This window comes from Oxyura jamaicensis, chromosome 2 (genome assembly GCF_011077185.1).
Source record: "Oxyura jamaicensis isolate SHBP4307 breed ruddy duck chromosome 2, BPBGC_Ojam_1.0, whole genome shotgun sequence".
Lineage (NCBI taxonomy): Eukaryota > Metazoa > Chordata > Aves > Anseriformes > Anatidae > Oxyura > Oxyura jamaicensis.
The window spans coordinates 34584218-34610103 of record NC_048894.1 but is presented as its reverse complement, the minus strand read 5'-3'; the positions used below and the strand labels follow the sequence as shown (position 1 = coordinate 34610103).

General features: G+C 41.7%; 1 long non-coding RNA gene across 1 annotated transcript; it reads right to left on the bottom strand.

Annotated features, from left to right (window-relative positions):
* Positions 1 to 3731: 3731 nt before the first annotated feature.
* On the bottom strand, positions 3732 to 13391 carry LOC118162192. The gene is made up of 2 exons (XR_004748330.1): positions 13339 to 13391; positions 3732 to 4425 (listed from the first exon to the last, which is right to left on the bottom strand). It is a non-coding gene; the product is annotated as an uncharacterized LOC118162192 (long non-coding RNA).
* Positions 13392 to 25886: the final 12495 nt, after the last annotated feature.

Below are 25886 nucleotides of genomic sequence, written 5' to 3'. Positions count from 1 at the left end.
AGACAGTTTCTATTACATGCCAGAGTCATTAACCTCATAATTTTTTCATGGTTGTAAGTTAACCCCTGCAAGCTTTTGCTTTCAGCAGCTGCTACATATTAAAACTTTCCTTGAATTTGACTAACCCTGTGAGCAGTATCATCTTATAGCAGGCAGATTTCTATGTCTAGCTTGGAGTCAGCATTTTATGAAACAGTTCCTATTGTTATGAAAATGTTTCACTGCCTTTTTGTTAGGTGCTTTTCTTTCTAAACCCGGCTGCTGCTGTCTTTGCATTTTTCTGTTCAAAGGTCAGGTCAAAGGTACTGAATGGTTGACCATGGCTATGTGGAGTGTAAGTGAACCCAAGAATGGCCTTTCTGATTGATCATCTATTTAAACAGTGAGAGTGTTATGCCTTTGGATTAAAACGTAACCCAGGGCGCTGGAAAACTGGAGCTACTGGTTGTTTGGGAAATATGCATAGAGGACTCTCTATTGCTCACAGTGTTTGATGTGGATCTGAAATTCCATGTGAGTCTTTCAGGTCTTCTTCCCATAACCTCTGTGAATATCTTTCCCTTTGCTTCTTCTCTTGCACACATCTCATTATAAAATGATGTCTTTAATACAGTGCATCAGTAAGGATTTACTGTATCTGCACAACTAAAAATTTAAATATGAAACACTTTTCAACACTACCTCCTAATTTAAGGCAATTAAAAACAAAATGAACAAACAAATAAAACACCCCACAGCCACCTCTAGTATTTCCCTAAACCAAGGCTTTACTGAAGAAATTGTCTTGAATCTGGTTTGAGAGTTTGCAAGATTTTCATAGGCATGGCATAACATTCTTTTCAGAAACTTGTCCTTGTCAAAAATAAATAAATAAATAAATTCCACATTTTATGCATGTGAGAATAGCTGCTCTTAATTTCTGCTCTTGAGATTTAATATAGCACGTTGCAGCATATGTAAAACAAAGACAAAATTTGATATACCCTGAGAACATCAAGCAGAATAAAGATCACTGCTAATGTTCACTCCCACCTTCTGCTGTATCATTACTTCTGCAGTTAAGCAGTTATAAAATAGCATCCGTGACACTAGTACCTATGCTTGTGCATTGCAATATCACATAATGAGACCTACTTTGATGTAGCAACTGCTGTTTTGAACTGTTTCTTTTACTTCTGAAGACAGAATGGAGTCATTACCACCAGGCAGAGCATCATTTTCAAATTATTAATTTCAAAAGCTAGAGATGTCTCCAGCCAATTCCAAGCAGCTGGGTCTGGGACACAGTGAGCTAACATGGCATTTCTCACAGACTCTGCTGACATTTCTTTTTAACAGCCAATATGACATCCCTAGCTCAACAAACCTTATACTGAATACTAAAACAAAATGGGCTGCATCCTGGGACAGTGAGAGGGCACCTGTGTCTCTTGTTGAAGTCAAGCCATGAAGAAGTACCGAATCTTTAATCCTGTTATCACTTTTATCCTGTTTCCAACATCACAGCTTTACTACTAAGGAGGCTTCAGGCTGTGGATTAACAACTGTATGTGTTGAGTGCCATTAATGCCACAGTAGCTGTTTAAGATAACAGGTCTCAATTCTCTGCCAAAAATCATGCTGGATGACCATGCCCATCACATGCCAAAGCCCTTGTGACATCGCAAGAAGCATGACATGTCTTTCTGGTTTAGTGACATTTCAGGTTGCTTTTTCATACCAAATAAAAGACTCTACACAGCACGAGGGGTTGGAGGATTGGGCTGTATATAGTTATGAACAGTGAGGGCTTCTCTGAAAGATAACTAGCATTATTTTATTGCTTGGGTTTTGTGACTCAGATGACTCTCCTACCTAAGCAGGCTGTGGCCATACTTTGGATTGGCATCCACAAGTCACCACTTGCTTCCAGTCAGCTCCTGGCATTAGTACCTACTGGACAATTATTCTGAAGAATTTCAGACAAGAAAATTCATCTTGCCATAGCACAAGTAGTTAGCTGGGACTGAACTGGAAGAGCAGTTTCCCCAGAGGGGGGGTTTGTAGTGGGAGAAAGTCTCAGTGAGATTCACCTGGACTGAGACCTGCAGCCTGTGAGGTACCTGTGCCACACACCAACTGCTGAGAGCAGCTACCTGTGTTTGGTTTTTACCATGGGTGTACTGGGTAGGTGCATGTTTCGAGGACAGCACACTTTGTCCAGAGGCTACCTCCTCATGCATGGTTAGGAAAAGTTTTCCAAGCCCTCCTCTCTGGCTTCCTCCAAGCTCTCTTTTGCCTCCAAAGAGGTGCAGAGGGTACTTGCTGCAAGAGCACTGCAGACACCAGCCCCTTCCTCTCTGCACGTGCATGGGCGTTGGCCTGTCTGACGGTTCAGAGCAAGGGAGACCTGTGGGACCGTGACTGAGTTCTTGGTGCTTCAGGGACACAAGGGATACCACTGTGACATTAAAATAAACTGTCATTCCAAAGAGTCTTTGGAAGAAGAAAGAGGTGTGAAGCTGGTGTTCATTAATTTTAGGTCTGAATATAACTGACTTGATCTTGGGGTTTATCTGTGTTGCCCACATGCTACTGCTGGTGATAAAGTAACGCTGTAGTTTTATTATTAAAAGACCATAATCTCAAAGAGAAAGGGACATTGCCAGCTGCAGTCTGTGTATACCTAGTAATCTGAGGTTGAAAAAGCCTATAAGTGGTACAGTAAATAAAGCATATTATTTAATACATTTACTTATTTGACATTCTTCTGGACAAAACATGGCATAATTCACAAATGGCTTAATGTTCTTGGTCACTTAGGATAAAAGGGCAAAGAAAACGCTTTCTCAGCTTCCTCAAGGCGGGCTGACTCCCAGTATTAGCGCCTCATTTGCCCTGGCTAAAGATAAATTACCCCATTACACTGCACGTCCTCTGCCCTCTGGCAGGGGATTAAGTAACTTCAGCTCGGGTGCACCACCAGTCATCCCTGCGCGCTTCTGCACCGCGGCTCGAACAACGTTCTTCTTATGCCGGCTCCGTATGTGCGTGTGTAGCTATTAGGCTAGGTCGTGGCCCCATTATGCTAGATGATATACATGTACATCATTAGAGACAACCCCAACTGAGACTGCTCGGCCGCCCTACCTGCGCCGCTTGTAACAGCTCACGCGGCCGAATGTGTTCCCCAGATGTGTGCCCCAGGACCAGGCGCTGCAGAAATGTCCCATCCAGCCGCCCTCAACGGGACTAATCACATGCTTTCCTTAAAGCATGTGCTTAAATACTTTCCTGGGCAAGGGCCAGCACGAGCTGTGTCTTGCCGGACTGACTTAAACCCATGCGGCTCCAAATATATTTGCAAGGGTTCTGCAGAGGTAAATCAAACCTCCAGGCTTGGATACAAAGTGAGCTCCGTTTTCCTCTCACCAGCCAGATGAATCCCATGGAAGAAACAGAAATCTATGGGATTTTCCGCCCATGGCATTTTGCCCAGATAAGCCCTTCTTAAGTCCCAGCGTGGCTGTGGCTGACAGAGATGCAGTTAAAGCTGGACCCCAAAACTTTGGCAGGCTATCACTCCCTCAAGATATGCAGTTTCATCAAATATGAAATGTTTCATAAAACTCATCTGAGTTGGCAAAAATAAGGTTTTGGAAGAGAAACAGGAAATATTTTTTATACTACGTTTTCAACATTTTACATGAGATATTTGATGTCTCAAATTGAAAAAAAAAAAAAAGAAAAGAAAAAAGGTTTTATTTTCAATATGAATTTTATAAGTATCACTGTTCAAATTTCAGAATGTCTGATCCATGATAAATACAGCCACTTCGGGGTGAGAAGGGAATCTCTTTCAGCATGAAGGATACAGTCATTCAATTTACGGAGGGAAAGTCAGACAGGGTCTCATTTAGATATAATTTAATCATTTTGTCACACATATTCAGAGTGCATACGCTCCAGAGAGTGCATTCCCAGAGGCAGCTGATTCACTCACTCACTTCCAGGGCTTGCAGGCGCCTGGTTCCCTCTCACCTCTGCTAGAGGAAACTCTTTCATGCAGAGACCCTGGGAGCCCTGATAACTCTAGCACAAGCCAAGGACTTAACAGTGTCCAGACACTCAGCTGCAGAGCTGAACCAACCTTCCCAGGGGTTTCTAAAACTCCCAGGGCTTCCAAGGAGCACGAACCCCCTCAGGGTTCCTGTCCTGTTTGAAAGGAGCTGCATCGCGCAGAAACGCTGCAGTTCTCTGAAGCTTCAGTGTCCCATCAGCAAAGTCAACAAACTGGTGGGAAACCAGCCCATAGCAGAGGTCTTCTCCCAGTGACACCTGTCTGGGAAATAGCTTGCTTTCACCGAGCATCTTCACGTTGAGTTTCTTCCTTGTGAACATTTGTCTGCTCTACAAATATCTCATCCAGCGTTAACTGTTTCAAGGCTGTTTAAAAGAAAAGAAGAAAAAAAAAAAGAGGAAAAGAAAAAAAAAGGAAAAAAGATTATTGACCTGCCTGAAAACATTGTTTTGTTTTGCTTTTCTCTTATTTCAAAGACAACTCACGCATTTGGGGGTGGGGGAGGAGGCAATTGCAATCTGAGCGGAAGACAAAGGTCAAAGTCTCAAAATCCTTTGCCAAATGGAACTGCTGCCCCGAATACAGCTTTAATCACAGTAGGACAATGTTCTTCTCTATTGTACCTTAGTGGGAGATCTCTGCTGGCGCAAACAAAATAGATTCTCCTCAAAGAATGAAATGAGATGACAATGTAGATATTGTCTTTGAATGACCTCCAAAAAAATCAGGAAATGAATACCAAACTTGGTTTGAAATGTACTTATTGTGCAGACTGGGAAAAAAATAATCAGATGAAATATCCTGATTATATAATTCACCAGAATAAAGTGAAACAAAAAATAGGAAATAACATGCAATCAACCCTATTTGTAGGTCTATATAGTATTTTCAATTTTTATCAAGCACTGAAGACAATGCATACCAGCAGTATACGGAAATATTTCTGCAAGTCTAGCAGTGAAATACTGTAAAAGCCTGGTCTAATAGAATTAGAATTGCTTTTCCTTTTCAAAATGGTGTCACTTTTTTTTTTTTTTTTTTTTTTGGTAGTATCCTAATCACCTTTCTGTGATTATCTTTATTTTCATCAGCATTTTGTTGTCAGACATAAGAGTATTTTCTCTCTATTGAAATGCTTTCAGACCATTACCTTTATCCTCATCCTGTTATATCTGAAATTTTTAAACATGGGTTTTTAAAGGCTAGTGTTACTGCATACTTTCCTTTTTCAAAGCCTGGCTAGATGTGGGCACTGATCTAATGGTTCAATAGTGTCTTCTGTTGACTTTTTGTCCTAAAGGGAAAAAAAAATCTGCCTTGTGGGAACATAAAGCAGCTCATCAGAGCTGTGCTCACAAACTTTAGTGAGAAAATTTAGGAACAAAAGCACAGTTGTGAAATGCATCTGTAAAAGCATTAAGATTTTTTTTTTGTCTACTTTTTTTTTTTTCCTATTAGACCTAAGGAATTCTTTTCTAATTTAAGTGATATCACTATCTCTGCTCTGCAGACTTGTTGACTTACTACTGTTTTATCACTTTTTTTTTCTTTAATTTTTGGATTAATTATACCACCACATTTCAGAAGGGCATAGCCTATTTTCAGACATAAGGATTTGTTTCCCTAAACAACTCAGGTGTGAGAATACAAGGGGCAAAGGGCTGTTTCCATTAGCAACTCAGGGCTATAAGAATAATAGCAGTGATGATAATGATGAGGCAAACTAAATACATCAGGTCTCTAACAGGAAAACTTCTGAAAATATAAATGAAAGTGCATACAGTTGACTTTTAATTAGCAGAAGGGCACAAAGTGCTGAGTAAATTTCATTGCCAGAATGCAAAAAGAAATTATTCTCTTCTGGCTAGTGCTCCAAATTCCCCTGAAGTCAAAACCAGGGGCTCACTGATGAGGTCCTTGCATTGCCATGGGTGTCTCCGTGATTTCATGAGTGGGATGAGAACAAGCCCAGACAGCAGGACGGGATGGTCCTGTCCACAAGTGCCCACCAGAAGAAGCCTGCGGTTCTTGTGTCCTGGGTGGTGTGGAGGCAGTACTACACTTAGGATGCACTGCTCTTGGCTGGTCCAACAGGTAGACATGATTGCGGCTAAACCCCAGGACTCTTGGTGCAACTTGCCTCCCAGGTGTCTCTCCCCAAAGGCACAGATACCCTGAGCCCCTCACCTGATGCTAGAATAGACTTCACCTCCCTGACCCTCTGAGGTAGTACCTGCCCCACCTTTGGGTCCAAGCCATAGTAAGGTGTAAGGATAGCATGTAAGTCCTGCATATGAGCTGCCTGCAATGCAGAAGTAACAAGAAATGCAACTAGTGCTGCTAGGCCCCATGGTAATGTTAATTGCTCTAAAGCAGCAGCATCTGGCCCCATTTCTGCTGGGTGACTGTTAGCACAGGACTTTGTGTATAGACAGATAACCACATAAGCCTGTCTCCCTTTTACTATCTGTTGGTTTTCTATGTATCTGTAGAGTACTTGATTCTGGAACATTTCTGTGCAAATAGGTACTGCCAGAGCAACTCTGAAACCTAATTGTTACACAGGAGATCTGGGCATTCATAGAGGTAGGGGAGACACCAGAAGATTTGGGCTGGGTGTTTTTTACATGGTTGGATCTTCACAACAGAAATTTCCTATTTACTTTAATCTTTGGGGCATAAGGTGACAGAGATATTTTGCTATATTTGCAGACATACTAACCTGAGATTTGCTTAAGGCTTCTCTTGGCAGTCACTCCCACTTGATCCAGCTCTAAAGAGGCACCTATTTAGTCAAGCTGAAAAGTCAAATATATCTTAATATGTTACTCACCTCATCAATCTAATGTGGACTATTAGCCATACTTGCTGATGTGCAAGTAAAAAGAGAAATATCAAGACAGAGGACAAAACACTGATATTAGTTTATGAATTTGTACTTTCTGTGATCACTTACAAGTCAAATAGAGCACAACCTTGAGAAGTTTACATTCAAAGAAGAAATAATGCAGTAGCTGAAAGCTCAGCTTGAGGTAGTATGGTGGGCTGAACGTGTTTCTCTAGACTAGAAAAACTTGCCCAAAAAGCCAGATTATCAGCAAGGTGCCGATGTCTATACCAGCATAGGCTGGGTCTGGTGCAAGTAGACCTGCAGACATAGCAAGCAGAAGACAGGCACATTCAAGTCCTTCCAGCATATTTCTCTCCTTCCCCCCTTGCCCTTTTAACATTCACTCCTCATGGGGAGGAGATAACTCAGTGACACAGCTACTACGTAAAGCAGGAGTAATATAGTGCCCATACATTATCCTATATTGATTTTCTTCCCTATCAGCGGCGTTGGCAATATTTCTGCTACCAGGATGAATGTTACAGTCTTTCTGTCCTGTTCACTAACAGTATATATTCCTGCATTTTCTCTGCTGTGGTGCCTGATTGGATTAGTCCTTTGTAAAGTGTATTGATCAAAACCTGCTGGAGCCTCAGGCTTCTAATATCTCTCCTAAAGAAGCTCATGATCAGGTCATCCTGGCTTCACATAACTCTAAACATGCAGGAGGATCTACAGCAGAAAAACAAGAATCTAGAACCCAAACCATTACCTTTCTCTGGAATTAAAGCACTCATTTGCTGATTTTAAACACTACTTGGAATGAGAGTGAGAATACTTCCCAAAGTCTGATCAGGAAAGCTGAGGGTTAAAAGCTGCAGCAAGCAGAAGCTGTGCAGGCTGCCAATTATTTCCAGCTGAGATTCCTATGTAAGAAAAAGGGTTGGTAGGCAAATAGGGATTGGTGTATTTGGAAGAGGGAGAAAGTTTCTGTTCCCAGGAGCTGGTGATTAGTCTAATATCTCTGTTTGGACTCATGGTTGAGCTGAGTCTGCCAGAAAAAGGGGAAGACAGTTTGAGCAAATTATTTATCCTGAAACCCAATTCTGAAACCTTGAGGGATATTTTTCTGAGCTTTGTAGCAATATTATAGTGCTCTTAGGAGTTTAGAGAAACTGAAAAAGTTGCTCTCATGTTAACTGAGAAGATTAGGCTGTTTTGTCTGAGAGATCTTCTAGAGAGGGAAGGCAAGAAAGTTAATCGGAAGCAGCTTGTCAAAAAAATGCCAAAATGGTGGGCCTGATCTCAGTTGTTAGATTATACTATGATGAGGAAAATTGTTATGGAGATGCCAATGCCCACTGCCATGACTGTAGGGGGTCCCTGCATGCCTGCAATACAACCTGTCCCCTGGCAGCTCTTCTCTGATCCTAGGGATGCTTTTCCCAGTCCTCACAGCCTCATTTGGCCCCTGCAGCTTTATTCAGCAGCATCTGCGAAAGGATGAAGGAACATCAAGGCACATCAGTTACTCTTTCAGGGAGATGGGAGAGTATACTGCCCTTGGGAGCCCTTCATTTCCCTGTAGGGTGGGCCAAGGAGCTCCCTTCACCCATCTGGATGTCTTAGGCTCTTGTGGGTATCCACAGCTCCAGGCTTTGAATACCCAGTGGGCCTGTCCTTGAGTAGACTTCACTCCTAGAGGCCACCTAATAAATGCCAGAGATGCAAATATCTAGATTATGAAAGGGATACAGATATGGCAAATCCTAGTGGTAGCTCAAGTTAGCAAACTGCTGCAAATTCTTTTATTCTTCTATCCTTGTGTCAACCACTTATTTCTGATAAAAGTACCAAGACTGGCAAGATAGAGCAGATAGATGCCAGGAAATGTGCTCTGTGATTATGGGCTGGTACCACTGTCCATTTTCCTCTGTGATAGACTGATAATATCCATTAAATTTGGCCTTGAATTTGCCTACATTGACTGTCAAGCATCTTGTTACTTCAGTTGTTGAGAGTTATGTGCATTGGAGGTCATGCAAAGAGTTACCAACATCAAAGAAATACTTTGATATTTATATTTGATGTGAATATTTACTTACTGCATCTTTCTATACCCTTCTACTTGCACGTGTGCAGATGCAGAGTTAGCATCTCTCTGAGACTGTCTGAAGAGGCAGAAGATGAGCTCGCTGCAGGGCTCACTGCAAGACAGGAGAAGGCGTCCCTGCCAAGCAGGGTAATAGTGGAAGGACCGCAGGTGGCAGGTACTAATGTGTTCACTGTGTCTGTCACTAGAGATTTCCGTGCTTCAGCTGGCACAGATTAGGCAGTAAGTGAGCATTAAAGAGCTCAGAAACCAGAGCTCACACCCACAGGAAGTGTCCTGCACTGGTGCTCATGAATCCCCATAGTTCTGATTTAAGACTTTATTCCCTCTGTAACAAGACTGAAAATACTGTGGCCCATGTTTTCGCATGTGTTTAATTTTAAATGCAATTGTCTCAGTCCTCTTCTTCAAGTAACTTGTCCACAACATTACCATCCCACAGAAAGCCCATGCTGCCAAAAGCATTTCATAAGCACTCCAGTAGCTCACTACATGCCTGCCTGGTGCAGAAACATTTGGGAGACAGGCACAAAGCCAAAACTTGCCTACAGAGACTGGCTGCCATCACTATTCAGAGAAAACTGGAAAAGATGTTGTATTGTTTTCGTCATTCTAGTTGACATAGGAAAGCTTCACAAGATAAGGTTCTGAACACAGAAAGAAAATCAGTGTTGTCCTAAAGACTGTCCAGTCACATCAGTGGGACAAATGGAAGTTTTTGCAATTATCCTCTGGCAATCTCTGTTTATCCAGAGCAATATTTGCCATCTTGTGGCAGCAAGATTCCAAGCTGCTCCTCAGCCATGTAAAACAGTTATTGTCATCTGTGAAAGGCAGATGTGAGGATGGTAAAATGTTTCGTGCATTTTAGTGCGACATTAATGAGATGAAGTGGTAGATTCAGGCACAATATCAATGAAGTTAATGGCACAAGGTCACCAGTCGCATTACTTCCAAACCAGCAGACTTGTCAGAACAGGCTGCTCCTAGAAGCTGCTTGGTCGTTGAATGTCTTTCTCCCTCCTCCCTATTACTGTAAAATAAAATTAAAAGCTTTAATATATATATATATTTGTAACCTATTTTACAAAATGCTCTGCTATGGAAAAGTGGAACACCTGAATTTTACAGGAACTCCACTGGTTTTGTGCATTGTTGCTGCAAGTCTCAGAGCTGCTTCTAAAAAAAGAGAAGCACAGAACCAAAAAAAAAAAAAAAAAGGCAAACAAAAAGAATGAATCTCCAGAGGTGAATTGGAGCTGAGCGTGAAAATAGAAATACTTCCAAGTCAGACACAGATTCAAGACTCTGGCGCTCAAGCTGTACATCATGTCACTTGCCAGAACAGCAAGGAGTTGTTTAATGAACTGAGATTTTGGTAGGTAACCTGAAAGAAACAGAAATCACAGAGGATTTCTTTTTTTTTAACAAGTTGTGAGAACCAGAAAGTCTTCATGTACTCATATATGTTGCAGGCCTGCATAGTCCTACTGAAATCAAATACTCATGTGCTTGAAGTTAAAGCAATTGCACTTCTGCTTTGGTGGATAAAGGCCAGAGAGTCCCACACCTTGCTGAATGATCTTGAAGCAGTTTCCTCCTCTAATTTGGCTCCCCTAGAATCAGAAAAAGCTCTCATAGGTTGTCATCACTGCTTAGCAGAGCTTCTTTTCATGGCTAATATGATGCTAAAGAAGAGACAAGTTGTCCTAGGAGCACCTCAGTGCATTAAAGCTAATATGATGAAAGGAGACAGGCTTAATCTGAAGAGAGCCACAGCCACCTCCACCCGGGCTCTAGCTGTAAAAGAATACAGCACGTCTGTGTTAAGACACATTAGTCAATGAGTCACTTCTGGAAGAGAAAAAAATTATTATTTTTGATTTGCAAGAGCAAGAGGCCTGCCAGATCAACAGAAAAGAAACCAGACTGGTATTACTTAAGTTTGTAGACAAGGAAAAAGGGCATATAAAATTTTCTATGAATAGCCTAAGATTGGTTACTTACTCTGCAATATAACATACAGGAAAAGGGTTCCCACACTTACACAAGTCCGCTTAATTAGATTATAGACACATTTAGGATTAATTATTTCAAGCCCATAGGAAAGATGGAGAAAAAATATTGCAATAACACTGAAAAGCATTTTGAAGATATACTACTGTATTTTCCTTTAGATGAAAAGAGACTCTAACCCATCCCCAGGCAGTCAGTTCATTACTGCCCATGTTTGATTTCCACTACACCATTAACTGGACGGTAAAACACAGCATGAAATCTGTCACAGGAGCAGAGTCACTTTGTGCAGGTCTAAGTGGGTTACGTGTCCATCCTCCCTGTCTCCACAGTGCTCATCACAGCTGGGCTTCTCCAGTAAAACCAGTGTAGCTATGATGCCTGCCTGTTTGCCTGAGGCTGGTATCAGCACTCTCTGAAACTGCATCAGAGTTACAGTGCAAAACGTAATAACTCTGTCCTCTGCTATTAACATGTCTCTCTCTGGGACTGTACTGTTAAGGAGTATTCTCTGGCTGGCTGGTGAAAAGCCAGGGGTTTCTGAACAAGCAGTCACTGTTACAGCCAATGTTTGGTGCATTGGGAACTCTATTCCAGCTCCCCAAAACACCACCTCTGAAGAAGCGCATCTCACGTGAGGCAGCAATCCCATCGTGCATAAAAGATGTGTTGTTCTGATTACTGTATACAGAATTTTATTAATAACTGGACTAGGTGCCCTTCATTGAGGTCAGCCCACCACCAGATTCACCTTCAGGCAAGTTGCTCTTTATTTTAATTGCTTCTATTCACAAGAAGCAAAGGGAAATTCCACTGTCCAATTTGGCTTTTCTCATGCATTTGGTCTGCATATGTAATATATAATGTAATATATATGTTAGTTTGCTACTTATCAAGCAACCAGAACTGTGCCAGCCACATGGCAGAGCAAAACCCTTATGAATTCTACCCAGAAGGGCACACGATTTTATGGTGGCATGACACTTACTGTGTATGCCTGTTCAGAGGCTTTTGATTACTTTTCCTACATACTCAGTTACCATACAAATTTCCTTTCCTGAATACAAGCCCTTAGAAAACCTGAGTTGGCTAGTTAAGTCAGATAAAACAAAATAAGAAATAAAATAAAATAAAATAAAATAAAACAATAAAATAAAATAAAATAAAATAAAATAAAATAAAATAAAAAAGAAGCTCAAATGAAAATCCAGTGTCTTAGCTGTAGATGCTTATGACTGCATAAGGAAAACTTTCTCAGTCAGCAAAATTTACTTATAGTTCAGCTTAACCACCTTTCTTGAATGTGAGTTTCCTTAACAAACTCCTGGGCTTGAGAAAGAGACTTGTCTTTTTCTCTGGTCAGATGGACTTACTTCCAGAGCCAGATAAACAGAAAAGCTGAGATATCCAAACCAAGTTTTGTTTTCTTGATCTCTAATGGTTTTGGCCTCAAGTGTTTGGAGGGAAAATAAAAATCTGCCAGGTGATAGTCTTAAATCAGGGAGACAAGAAAGCAAAGAGGATGCAAGCTGTCCAAAAACAGTCAGGAGCCACATGAGCCTGTTCTGGTTAAGTGCAGCTGGCTGGCCCTTCGAAAACCTCACTGATGCTCTGCTGGGCTCTAATGTCTGTGTTAATCATGTATCCCTGGTTTAAAAAATTAAAAAAAAAAAAAATGTAAATCTGCAAAGCATACTCTCTTTTTATCATTTCTATAAAAAGATCAATTGATGATCATGAAAATCATCGATTTTTCATGATTGATGGTTTTTTTTTGATTTACATTTCCCATTTTCAAAGATATTCAGCCTGATCCTGCTGTCTTCTGCAACTGCTTGAAGCATGAGCATGACATCAAAGTCCCTGAAGTTTCAAAGCCCGGTGCAATTGAGATGGGAACCAAGCCCAAGGATAAAATTCCAAAATTCTACTTACATCACTACTCTGAAAGGCAGAATTTACCACGTGGCTAATTTAAACCAATGTAACCCCATTTTTTTACACTGATGTAAACTCTGATTTACACACACGTAGAAGAGCTCATTCAACCTCTGGATGTTTTTTTCCTTCCAGGATCCTGGTTCATGAGGAGAGGTTAAAGAGATGAGGAAAGGGAAGAGGAAAGAGTGTAGTTAAAAGGTTTCCTTCAGCTTTTTATTGGCAGATAAAAGTAGAAACCCCACTGAAACCAGCAATGATGTATTTATTGGCGAAAAGGTCAATTAAACTTTATAGTCACTAGTACTCTGTTAAAAAAAGAATAAAACTCTAACAGATAAATTAAATAATAGGTTTACAATGAAGGCAAAAAAATATTACCATTTGCGCTGTCAATCAAAGCATGTGTTTGAATTCTTCAGTGAACTGGAACCACAGAAAGAAAAAGGGATACGGGAGCATTATGGGAATCGAGACAGTAAATTACAGGAGATATATTGTTGTGGAAACTATATTATTCCTTAAAATGAATTCAACCTTCTTGACCTACCTCTTTTCTTCAAAATTTCATCTCTTATATATGACCACTTCTTGGACCACCAGGCTAGAATTCAAATGCCTGAATCTGCAGCATGTTTAAAAATATGAGAAATGACAAATACGTTGACAAATTATTCAAGCCTGGCCATTTGTGTAGCACATCATGCATTCTGATTAGACCTCCCAGTATTAATGGATTTAACCTTGGTTGTGGCATGTGAGGCCTGGCAACCCAATACCCATGGTTTTGCAGGGGTGAAGGTTTTGCAGTCAGGTGAAGGCTGTTGAGGTGGACAGTGCTGGAGCCTTATCAGCAAGGTGGAGAATCACCTCTGGGGGTAGACTCATAAGATCAAGGCAAACCAGACCTTTCCATGGGGTAAAATTTTTTTCCCAATTCCTGAAAAAAAAAGGAAACATTTGTGTGCAAGTGAAACTCTGTGGAAAATGGAGGTTCGATAAAATGTTATTTCGGGTCAATCAAAACTTTCTGCTGTTATGAAATCAAAGCATTTTGGTCCAAGTCTGCCCTTTGAAAACTTGTCGATGTGCTTTTGTGTGAAAACAATAACAATGAATTGCATGTGGGAAAAATCATTTCCAAATGAAAACTGAAAATATTCCATTCCAGAAATACTCATGTGGGCCACTTCAACCTTATGGGAATGCTTTGTTTTGGGACAAGAAGTTCTGGAAACGAAATACTGCCAGATCTGACAATTCTTTTTTTTTTTTTTTTTTTTTTTTTTTTTCTAAACATGGTTAATAAGAGAAAAGAGTCACTTTTCACTGAGAAGAAACCTAGGTTGCAAAATAGAGTGTGGCTGTACTTTGCTGAGCTTGAGCAATAGGATCTGAACCTGACTTTCAGGACACGGCGGCGTTCAGGTGGGATCGAGTGCAGCTAAGGTGACACTGGGCGAGGACCCTGGTCCTCGCAGTTAGTTAACAAAGTGAGCACTTGCTGTTGAACTCAAGAGCCTCTCAAGGAATCAATATTATATTTGTGTCTCGGTGGAGGTATTTCAGAAGTCTAATCCAAGCTTGAACCGATATCATTTTAAGACTGCAGGCATTCTGTCAGTTGGATACAAATGCCGTAAGCGATGTGTGGATTTTACTTTAATTGGTTGTTCTAAGGTACAGAGAGGCAGATCTCTGTTTTGCTGGAGGCAGCTTTCTTTCCTTGCGGGGACAACGCTGAGGGCCAAACTGCCTGTGAAAAAGCAGGTTGTGGTCTGCAAAAGAAGGGGTGTTTCCCTGCGCCTGGCCACATCGATATTTATTCATTTTCGATTTACTGGTCAGCTGTCTAGGGGAAAGTGGCAAGGCATTATCTGTGGCAGTGCGACCTCCAGATAGGCCATCAGATTAAGATAAATTTCCTAATTTAAGAATTATTTTGATGGGGTGGGAAAGGGCAGCTCAGTTTTGTCACCCCTGCCAAGAGCCCCCCGGCATGCACGACTGCCCTCATTGTGGAGGACATTAGCTCTCAGCCATTACTGCAGGCAGAGCAGCTGCAGCAGCTTAGCGACCCCTCCTCCCCCCACGCTCACACCGCCGGGCCATTTTAATTGCAACCCACGGCTTAAAGTCTTCATTAACTTCTCCCCGAGCCCTGCCTCCTCCTCCGTAAGATCAGCAGCTTGTCTCCCTGGCCGGCGGAGCAGCGAGGAACATCTGCAGTTCAAACGTGATGCATATGCAAGAGCGTCCTGGGGATTAAAGGTCAATGGGCTCCTCCAACACCCAGGACCCTCTCTCCCTCGCAGGGTGTCTGGTGTCTTTTACATCCCATTGTTCGAAACCCTATACTTCCTGCCAGGGCTTTTTGCCCATGTCTTCAGCCCAACTGCTGCAAGGCTCATGCGGCGCGTTGGCAAGCTGGCCAGAGCTGCCCTCCAGCCCGCGCGCACTGGGAGCAAATAATCGGGTCCTTCCCTCGGCCCCTCGTTTCACAGCCCAGCAAGGGGATGGATACAACAACAGCTGCAGTGCTGGGCTCACTCGTGACAAATGGTCCTGTCACTCTCCTTATTGATTAGCAGTGTTATGACATTTCCCTTCAAAAACACAGATGTGGCATGGGCAGCGACAGGAGCACCGCTCTGGGAGGAACATAATGTTTGCTGTTGTTCCCGTTTTCCTCTCTGCATCTGTTCGTATCTGTGGCGATGATGGTTTCATGCACTGACTGTTTTATCAAGAAGCAGTGGGAGCAGGTGAAACCTTCGCCTGGGTTAAAGGCAAATACGCCTTGTCACATCAGGGGGCCGAGCCCTGTTCTCCCCCACCCTGCTCCAGTGGGCAGGGAGCTGGCCGAGGACTTGGTCTAGCTGGCGTTTGCAAAAGAGGGTGAAGGTGTGCTGAATCCATACATTTTTCCTCACTACAGGCATAAGGAAGTGATCTTTTTCTCTCAAATATTTAGAGGTCAAAAGAGAAATTTAGGAGGTTCTCTCTATTTTTCATGGCATGAAGTAGAGCAAGTTTTTTTCCCCCAACCATACAAAATATGGACAACTTAATCCTAAAACAGCGTAAACCCTTTTTTATCAGTCTGTAACATCTAATTCAGCTTTCAGTGAATGTTTTGCAGTGCTTCACAGGGAAACTAGTTAAAGGAGAAGTGCTTACCTTCCAGTCCTAACAGCTGTTCCTTGAAGGCTGAATTACAGTACTGTGCATGATTTGCATTAGGATGCCTGGAAATTCCTGATAAACATGGCATTTATTGAGTTGGTTGTTACATTTAAGGGATCTTTATACCTTTTGAGTGAGAAAAAGCAATGCCAGCATGTCCAATATTGTCTCTTCTCTTGACCAAAGCTCTTACAGTGCTAGTACAGCTGAAATGTGCTAAGCCACAAGCTTGATTTACATGAATTTGAAGCAAACTACATTAGCATGATTGTGCAGGCATTACTGTACACAGTACACTGGTAATGAAAAGCATGTTTCGAAATGTCTCTTGTACAACTTTCAGTATATTTTACAGCCAAAAGAAGAGATCTAGTCTAGAGGGAAAAAGAAAAATAAAACAAAAAAAACATGCTTTTGACCCCCCCCAGGCAACATGATGTAGATTAATATGAGTTAAATGAAATGTGACCAATTTGTAAGACATTTGGTTTGTATCTTGAGAAATTGAAGACAAGATCATTTTTCCTTGCAATCAGAGTAAGCCTTAGGCTACAAGCTCTTGTAGTCTCTACAATTGCCATAGGCCTCCTCTTTTAATGTATTGGTGTATCCTCAAATATGTCTTACAACTTTCATAGTCCAATGATGTGATAGATTTGCCAGTATGATACTTCTGTTGCCTTTCCTCGGGAAAAGCCACCATTAGTCGTAATGTGTGCTTATAGCTTCTGTGAATTTCATCAATTTCTGTGTGATATTTTGCCCACAGCTGTTTATTTATGCAAGAAAAGAGCTGCAGTAATCTATATCCTATAGTGTATGCAGGGATTATACAGCAAGAAAACTGTTTTTCTGCCAAAGGTTCATCAGTGTTTCTGGAAAAGGTTGTTTCAGACTGGCAAATGGCCAGTAAAATGTCGGTCTGCTCTGGGTTTATATTAACAAGAAAATCTCAAAATAATGCAGTTTTCAGCATGTTATTAATGATCATAAGAAACTCTTTGCAGTTTTAGATTTGGAGGTGAAAACTTTTAAGAGATTTACAAAGCAGGTTGTAAAATTGTATTCCCAGTAGATAGCTGGTCCACAGACAAGCCGTGGTCAGACAGAATCTCAGTAATCAGGCTTTAAATACAGTCCAAGAGCTACAAGCCATGTAGAAAGTTGGACTTCCTCTAAAATTCATCTCCTTTATCACGTCACAACACCACCTTCCCCTGCCAGCAAACAGCATCTCAAACTCACAAGTTCAGCTTAAGCCTCTGTTCCACTCTTTGCAGCTATAATTCAGGAAAAAGGTTTCCTTTGCTTTTCACATGACCTAAAGAAAGTGCCCCAAAGGCACAAATCCAGCAACTAACTTGAATATGACCTTCAGCTTTACACTTAAGGAAAAAATTACCTATGATATGCTTGGCAGTCTTCCACTTGGGTGTGTGGGCAATATCATTCAGGAAAATTTGGTAGCTATAACAACAAGATGTTCTGTAATTGTTAAGCTCATTTGTTTGAATAATGGACAAGCAGGGACAAATGGAGGTTGCTTTTCACTTTTTTATTTATTTCAGAATTAAAGTAGGAGGACTGAGAGATGGACAATCAGGCACTCATGTTTTCAAATGCAGAGGCAGGGACAAAGCTCATCCAGGAGTTCTTTGTACCTCTGGATGCCACCTTCTGTGCAACTGTTAATTCAGAGCAAAGAATTAACATCTTGGCTGCTACTAGCAGCCATGACCAAGGGAGCAATAACAGCACCCAGGAAGTTCTGCTTTGGTACTGGCCTCATATCCTAACTGGATGCTGTGTTTTTTGCAGAGCTCTGCAACACAACATACAGAAATTTATTCTTGGCTTTACAGGTAGCAGGGGGAGGTCTTTTCTGTGATACTTTGGGCCATACATATTGAAGAGAGAGATGTGGGATCACGCTCTCAGCTAATGACTCCTTGTTCAACTCTGGATGCACAATGGGAGATGAGGGCTCAGCATTTCATCAAGCCAGCCTTAGTCTCTTTTATACTACTGGAGTTTCAGTGGCATTGTAGGTGGTTTAAAGATCAGATGGAAGATGGATCTGCAAGACTTACCTGTCAACAAAGAAAACACAAGTGAAAGGAGTCTTCATCCTTCTTGATGTCTACTATTCTTCACAAATCTTATTGCTTTAAGTAGGGTTTCTAGGAAATTGGTGTCCTTGTAGGATCACAGATTAGTTTGGTTTGAGAGGGACTGCTGAAGGTCACCTAGTCCAGTCTCCTGACCAAAGCTGTGCCAGCTTCATAGTTAGATCAGATGGGTGGGTCAGGGCATTGCCCAGGTGGATTTTGAAAATTTATCAAGCAGAATAGCAAGGATTTAAATGCACAAAACAACATATAGTGCTTTGCTGTTTGTTACAGGCTTTGTTCTGTTTTTGAGTGGCTCAAACAGAAAGATTCACACAACATTATATGGTGCTGCAAGATTATTTGTATTTGGTCTTCCTGAAAGCATCCCAATTGGAGGAGTATATCTGCACTGAACTCACAGGGTCACAGCCCTTTATGTGGCCATAGGCTACATAGGCCTATAGGCTGGATCTGGCCTATCCCACACAACACAGCCATTCAACCCTTTATTTTCCAGACAGTGTCCTTTTTCCTCTCACCCCATTTCAGGACACAGCCTCCAGTTCTCCAGGGCAGCAGTCCTGCCCTGGGCCTGTCAGCCTGATGAGGACAGCGGGCTGCTCATCGAGGGCATGGGTTAGGCAGGAATTTTCTTTTCCCTCCTGCTCTCCAGCCAGAGATAATTGCGAAACCGATGGACTATCTCTCCTCTAAGTTCAACAACAAAGCCTCACAGCTTGTAAGAATAATTCAGCCACAATTAGCGTTGGTGTGAAGCCAGGGCCTCCCACAGATGAGTCTGCCTGGTCCAGTGCAGAAGCTACGATCTCTTTAATGATGGGAGGTTTGACTAAATTAAAGTTGACCCTCAGGCTTCTGGCGGCTAAATTCCAGCAGTAACCTTCCCTCCCACCCATTCCTCTGGAAAAATCCTACCAATAACAAACTACAAGTGAGCGGGGGAGGAAACTTCTCTGTTGTTAACCTTTACAGGACAGTGGATGTGTCCAAATCAGACAAAAAACATGATGTCTCCCGCTGAAGTGCCATAAATAGTGCTATCTCCCAGTGTGATCTTTGAGAGAATCTGTTTTGGGGAAAGAACAGAAGAGAAGTCCTAAAAACAGTGCGTGAAAAATGATGAAAGTTGCTTTGAAGTGAGTCTGAGAGCTGCAGTGCTTTCAGCAGCTTCCCCTGGAAGCCCTTGAAATTCTATCTGCAATAAAAGGTACCAAAAGAAAACAGCTGGCAGGAGCTGTTAAACTGGAAACAATATGCAGTTCAGAAGAGATAAACAGGATGGGCACAGAGCAAACTGAAAATGAAGGTATGGATCTGTTACATGATAGAAACAGCCCTGGCCATACTGGGCTGAGACTGCCTGGCCAAGGAAAACGGGCTGGGAGAAAACAGATTTAGTGCTCAGTTCTCATGGGAATGTATGTTTTGCTTTGGCCCAAGGGACAGGGGTGTCAGATCTGGTCCCCTGATTCTTCACTGAAGAAGAAAGCTTGGCTTGCATAGCGGAGATGAAAGTCTAGGGTTTTTAGGTGGAATGACACTGCCAAAGCAGAAGCCAGCCTTCTGTGCTAGCATTTTTCTAGTACCTGAGCCAACAGCAGCTGGACTGGGAGCCACCTCCCAGTTTTAGGACAGTGAGGCTTTCCTCTGGCTAGCTGGGTAGTAACGTTCTGCTACTGAACAGAATGGGTCCAGTCCTTATGCAACCCTGAAGCAATGTCAAGGCTGTGACCAAACACACAGCCTGCCTTTGCCCTCATCAATATCATGGTCTTTGAAGACAAACTGGTGAAGGACTAAAATCTGTGACAGAATGGGGTGCCTCTCTTTGTGCAGTGCAGAGAAGAATATTGGTAACAGAGTGTGCATGGACCTTAACCTGTTCTGATTTGGATGTGAAAATCATACATATTGCCTTAGATTCTAAGTTCTGTAGATCTCTACTGAAGGGATTGAGAGAAGAATATGGCCATGGGAGAATGGAGAAGAATCCAATTGCAGCTGCATCTCCCACTCTCTGATCTGCTGTTGACTCTGTCCATGCAATTACTGATGGAAAGCCTCTGCTTAGAGACTTCTGCTCACAATGGAGAAAATATTAATCAAAACTTTTGTCTTGTCTTTACAGATCCACTTCAGATCAGAAGCATTGCTAGGGGAAAATGGTTACTCACAGAAGTGGTAGGAGTGGAGTGGATGGGACCTGAGTCACACTTTTCATCTACTTTCATTTCTAATTTACACAATTCTCATTCTGCTTAAAGCCATGGAGCAGCTCAGATGTAATAATTTCTGTAAAGTCCTGTGCTACAACCATTAGACTGTCCCAGTATTAGGGCAGAAACTAAACTGTATCCCACAGAGCTCCATTGATTTTCCAGGCATGTGGATTTTCAAGCCAACACTTTGGGGGCCTACTTATTTTTGAGGACCTAGACTAAAACGACTATTTGGAATAGGACTCAGGCATTCACATAGTCCCTTTATCTCTAAGTGCTTTGATACATCTGAGGCTGCAAAACTATTTCCTACCTGTACAACCTTTACCATGTAGCTCCCCATAAAGTCAATGGGCATCCCTCTGCTTTCTTTAATAGATCTTGGATAGGGTGCTAAAGAAAAAAAAAAAAAAAAAAAAGAATAGAAAAAAAAAACAGTTTATCTAATGTGTATGTGCAGATACTCTTAAAAATGGCGTATTAGGAACACAGTTTGGGATGGGTGAAAGTAAAGCGCTAAACAGGTCCAAGAGTCAGGGGACTGAAGATGTCACTGGTAATGGAAAGGTGATTCCAATAGGAGTACTAGGCTATATATTATACGATTTCATTTTCTCTTAAAACTTAATCCTCTGGAATTTAATAAATCTTTGACAAAAAGGCTTTTGAACAACTGAATTAAATTTGATTGTGAATTACAATCTGACTACACAGTTCTAGATCCAGAAAAGCTACAGAGAGACTGTTATTGCCAGTTAAGTTCCACAGCTTTTACAGGCAGATGCCTGTAAACTACCAAGATAGAGTTTGTTGAAGCACTGTTTTCTTATTTTTAAATTCTTCACAATTCTTGGAAGATTTTAAGAGAACAACTGGCAATAAAGTATTTCCTGCCTGCATGTGGGCAACTAGCAATTTATCTGAACACAGGTATTGAGGATTTTCTATTCATCATAAACGCATAGCTTGGATACAGTAACTGCATATACTCTTTTAGTGTTTACATAAATATTTAGTATTAATTTGCTTTTCATTATCTTTGCACCAGGTCACATGATATTAGAATATCTCATAAATTAAATATATCAGGATTGAATTTCCTTTCACACTTCTAGAGTATTAGTTCAGATTTTCTCGGGTATGGGATTTGCATTTTTAAATTTTTATGTTCTAATATAATTGAATAAGTCTGTTTCTTTACTATAGGAATACATAAATTATGTGTTTACAGTAATGCACAGAAATCCTAAACTAAAAACCTGCAGTAGAAAGAGGAGAACATGGCAGTTGAACCAATCTCCCCTGTACACATCTGCTTTGTTCTTTCTCAGCCATCCTCCAAACAATATAATTCTCATGTTAATCCTTTAACTCCTACTTCATCTTCGTTCTACTGAGAAGTTTTGGATTTCTGTTAGCATACGTTTCACCACAGTGCAAGCCAAAATGAATGTGATTTTTTAAGAGTATCCAATGATATTACACCATAACAATGAGCATTCTTCATGCTCCCTCCTAGCCCAGGGAAAGATCTGTTTTGTACAGGAGCTGGTCTTCACTGCCACTGCTGATCCAATGCCTGCTGTCCTTGAGATCTGGCTGCACGTTTGATTTTTCCCTCCTTTTTTTTTGCATATGGCATCAGTAACACATGTGAGGAATTGAACAGCTAGTTCCAATGTGCGAATTTGTTTGTTTGTCATTTGTCCACCATGATTTTCAACTTACCAGGCATTGTTACAGTGTGAGCCTGTGAGGACTTCTTTGGCTCTCTGCAGAAATAAAATCAGTGAGAGTTTCATGCGCTCAGCAAATTCTCAGCATCTTTTGAGATGCTACCTAGTCTTCAATCTTCCTGACGTTTTACTCAGGACTCAGTAACATATTGAAGGTACAGTTACTGAAAACCACAGAAATTCTGTAACGCTGTTTAGAGTTATCCACATCCTGTCCAGCCGGTGACAGCTCTTTGTTTTCCATCTGTCACTGGGAAGGTTACCCTGAGGACAGGAGCAACCAGCTCCTCACCGCCTGCACCAGTGCTCACTGCTGCAGCTGCTGCTGCCTGCACCGCTCTCACTGATCTTGACACGGACACCAGCCCCAGAGACACTGCAACACCAAAATCCTCACTTTTCTCCCCCACAGTCAAATCTAATTGGATGAAATAATGCAGGTAATAACTGCCAAAGCTCAAGCCACCTGAGGAATAGCTGAGCACATGCAAATGACAAATGCAAAGCAACACAGAACATTTCTTAATGTAACATTTCCCTCTTCAATCACTGTTTGAGACTTAACTCCTGAAACAACCTCAATGTATGCTGTCTTCTCAAAAGTGCCCTCTGTCAGGGAACAGCCTCTGCATGCAGTGTCTTTGTCTAATTGCATTTTGGCAGAGCGGAGTGAGGAGAAAATAGAGAAAATGAACTAGTTAATTCTATGGTCAAAGTCTGTCATGGGCTGGAAAGTGGAAGAGAGCTGAGTCCTTCCTGCTTTGCTGAGCTGTCTTGTGTAGGACATGAAACACTGCAGTTCTGGAGAGTAAGTGAGCATTAAAGGGCAGGTTTCGGTTAGCTGCTCCCAAATGCACGCGCTCCCTAGTGATGGTTAATGTGACTATCATTATCCCCTGGCTATACTCGGTTTGCTTCCACACACAGGTTAGTTGTTGATACATGCAAATTGGTGAGAGGCAGGGAAGTCTTGCAGGACACAGGTGCTTTTTGCTGACTCGTCAGAAGTACTTACCAGCCGAGGCTTTGCACGAATGTCCTTGGCCAACACTTAACAAAACTTTTCTATACAGCTGTATTTTAAATTCTTTTAACTCAAGAACACAAGCACATTAAAAAAACAACATGCACAGTATCCTGCTGTATAACTCATGACACAGGCCTGCGTTTGGTGTCTTACCTCTCAACTACATCTTCATCTCCTTTTCTTACCATGTAAAAACGTCCTACCCTCTGTCAGAGGCTAAAGCAGACAGAAAAGGTGGCTGTCCCCCTCTCCTCTGTCCCAGGAGGAGGCCTAAGGAAAGGCACAGCCTCTTTTTGGAGGCTATGACACTGCTGCAGATCTGGGAAGGCAAGAGAAGACTTTAGGAGATGGAAGACTACCTTCTTCAGGCAAAGTGCCTGGCCTCTGTGCTAGAATAAAGACTCTGCCCCGAGACAAGTTTGTGCCAACTGTTTAACACAAATGCTAAATATTGCAGGAAAATATGGGATGATGGTTGGTTATTTTTGTAAAGGTGATAAAAATAGCCTCTTTTTTTTTTTTTTTTTTTTTTTTCTCTCAGTAACTAGGGAATACAGGCAGATGACCCTGCAGTTTGGTTTAAAAAGCACTGAATATCCACCAATCTTTTTTAAATCAATGGGAGCTCTCTCTCTCGCTCTCAAAAAACAACAAACAAACAAACAAGCAAAAGGTAGAAGACAAAATATAAGGCTACATTTATTTTTCACAATTTCCTATACACTAACCCTGCTAAATTAGATCAGAGAATCACAGCTGCATCGGTAGTATCCTCACAAGGATGAACAGTGAATGAAGGCACCTAGCACAGCATTAATACAACTCCGATTCCTGCAGCAATGCTCTGCTCTGCGGCACAGCCTCAGAGTTTTCCAAGGAGAGGAGGAAGGGGGAGTGCAGTCCAGAGGAGGGAAGATGGATTATCTTTGAGCTGACCCATTCTTTGTTCACCTCTGTGGCACCACATCTTTTGCCACACAAGTCATAAAATTTCATACCAGTAGCTATTTTGACAGTGACATAATAAACCTCAGAAGGGAATGAAGAAACACATCAAGAAGTGTCAAAATAATACAGCAGGTTGTGTTTGTACCATTATAATATCATGGATTATCAGTAGTTATACCAATACAAGAGAAAAACAAAATTGAACAGGATTTTAGAGGATCAGATTTATTTTACTTATGTACAGTATATTCACATACCTTGAGAAACAGTCCTTATTGATAACATAAGAAAGAGTGATTACCTTGGAAATGAGCATGATTGCTTTAAAAATCTCTGACAGGACTACAGGCAAGAAAAATTGTCTAGTATCAAAGTACTCCAGAAAGACACGACTGAAATCATGGTTTTAATTTATTTCGAACAATTTCTCATCTGGTAGCATTCTTCGATACTATTTTAATGGCTCCAATGCTCTTACTGCAGTCTAAAATTAACCTTCACCTTATATGAACTAAGGAAATCTCATAACTACATCCGTATGCAACACCATGTTGTTAGTCTCTGGTACTAATGGTATTAATTTCAAATGTATTTCAATTTTCTTTGAAAAGCAATATAATGGAAATTGAACTAATATTAAATGTAAACATAATAAATATATATAAATATGTGCACTTAACAGTAGTAGTCAGAAGCTCCCCTGATAGAGGTGTGCAGATCTGTCAGACATTTTAGTAACACACAGTATGAGAACAAGCCCTCAGAGCAAAAGGCCATCAGCTGCTCTACCTGACCTTGGTATGAAACAGGAGGGGGATTAAAGGTGCTGCAAAATGAAGTGACCTGCCCAAGGCATGCTGTCAGGCACTGGAGGAGCTGCAGATAAACCACAGGACTCTGGAGTCCCCAAGTGGTAACCTCTCCACAAATGAGGCTGTCTCTACCCATATTTCACGCAGTCCTTCATGTTCATGAACACAGAACAAAGATAGGATGGTTTGAACCCAGTCACCACTGAATCCAGCCTTGTACACTTCAGTGTGTGAGACCCATTTTGGGTTTCTCAAAGGGGAGTCAGGGCCAGGCCTCACTGGAGCCTTCGTGGAGTAGCTTGCTGCAGCTTTATGGGCATTTTTTCAGACTGCAGGTGAATGCAAGGTAAGATTGATCAACAAAATGATGCCCAAAAGAATGCACCTGCTGCAATGTACTGGGGCAAAAGCCCAGGCAGAGAGCAGGGCAGGGTGTCTGCTGTGCTTCAGTAGAAGATTTCAAGACCTGGTTTCTCCAGGTCCACAGCAAACACAAAATATTTAGAAATTCACTAACTGCTCAGCAGTGGTTTCCAAGGGGATTGCCAATTAGTGCTAATTGCACAGGCATTCATGGGTATGTATGTGGCCCTGTAGTGTGGAGCTGTGTCTCTTCCTAGCACTATGACTCACGTGCTGCTCTGTAGGTCCATCCAGCCACTGTGAGCCGAGCTGAGGTGAAAAGCTCACATCCCATACCCAATCCACGCAGCCAGCTGGGTCCATCCCCCAAATGACAGTATAAATCCTAATAACAGCTAAAGATGAGGTAGGCAGGTACCCCAGGCTTCTCTGCTCTCATCAGAGAAGGGACACAGTGATGCAATATCTCAGCCAGTCTTTTGGAAAATACCATGATATGGTGTAAA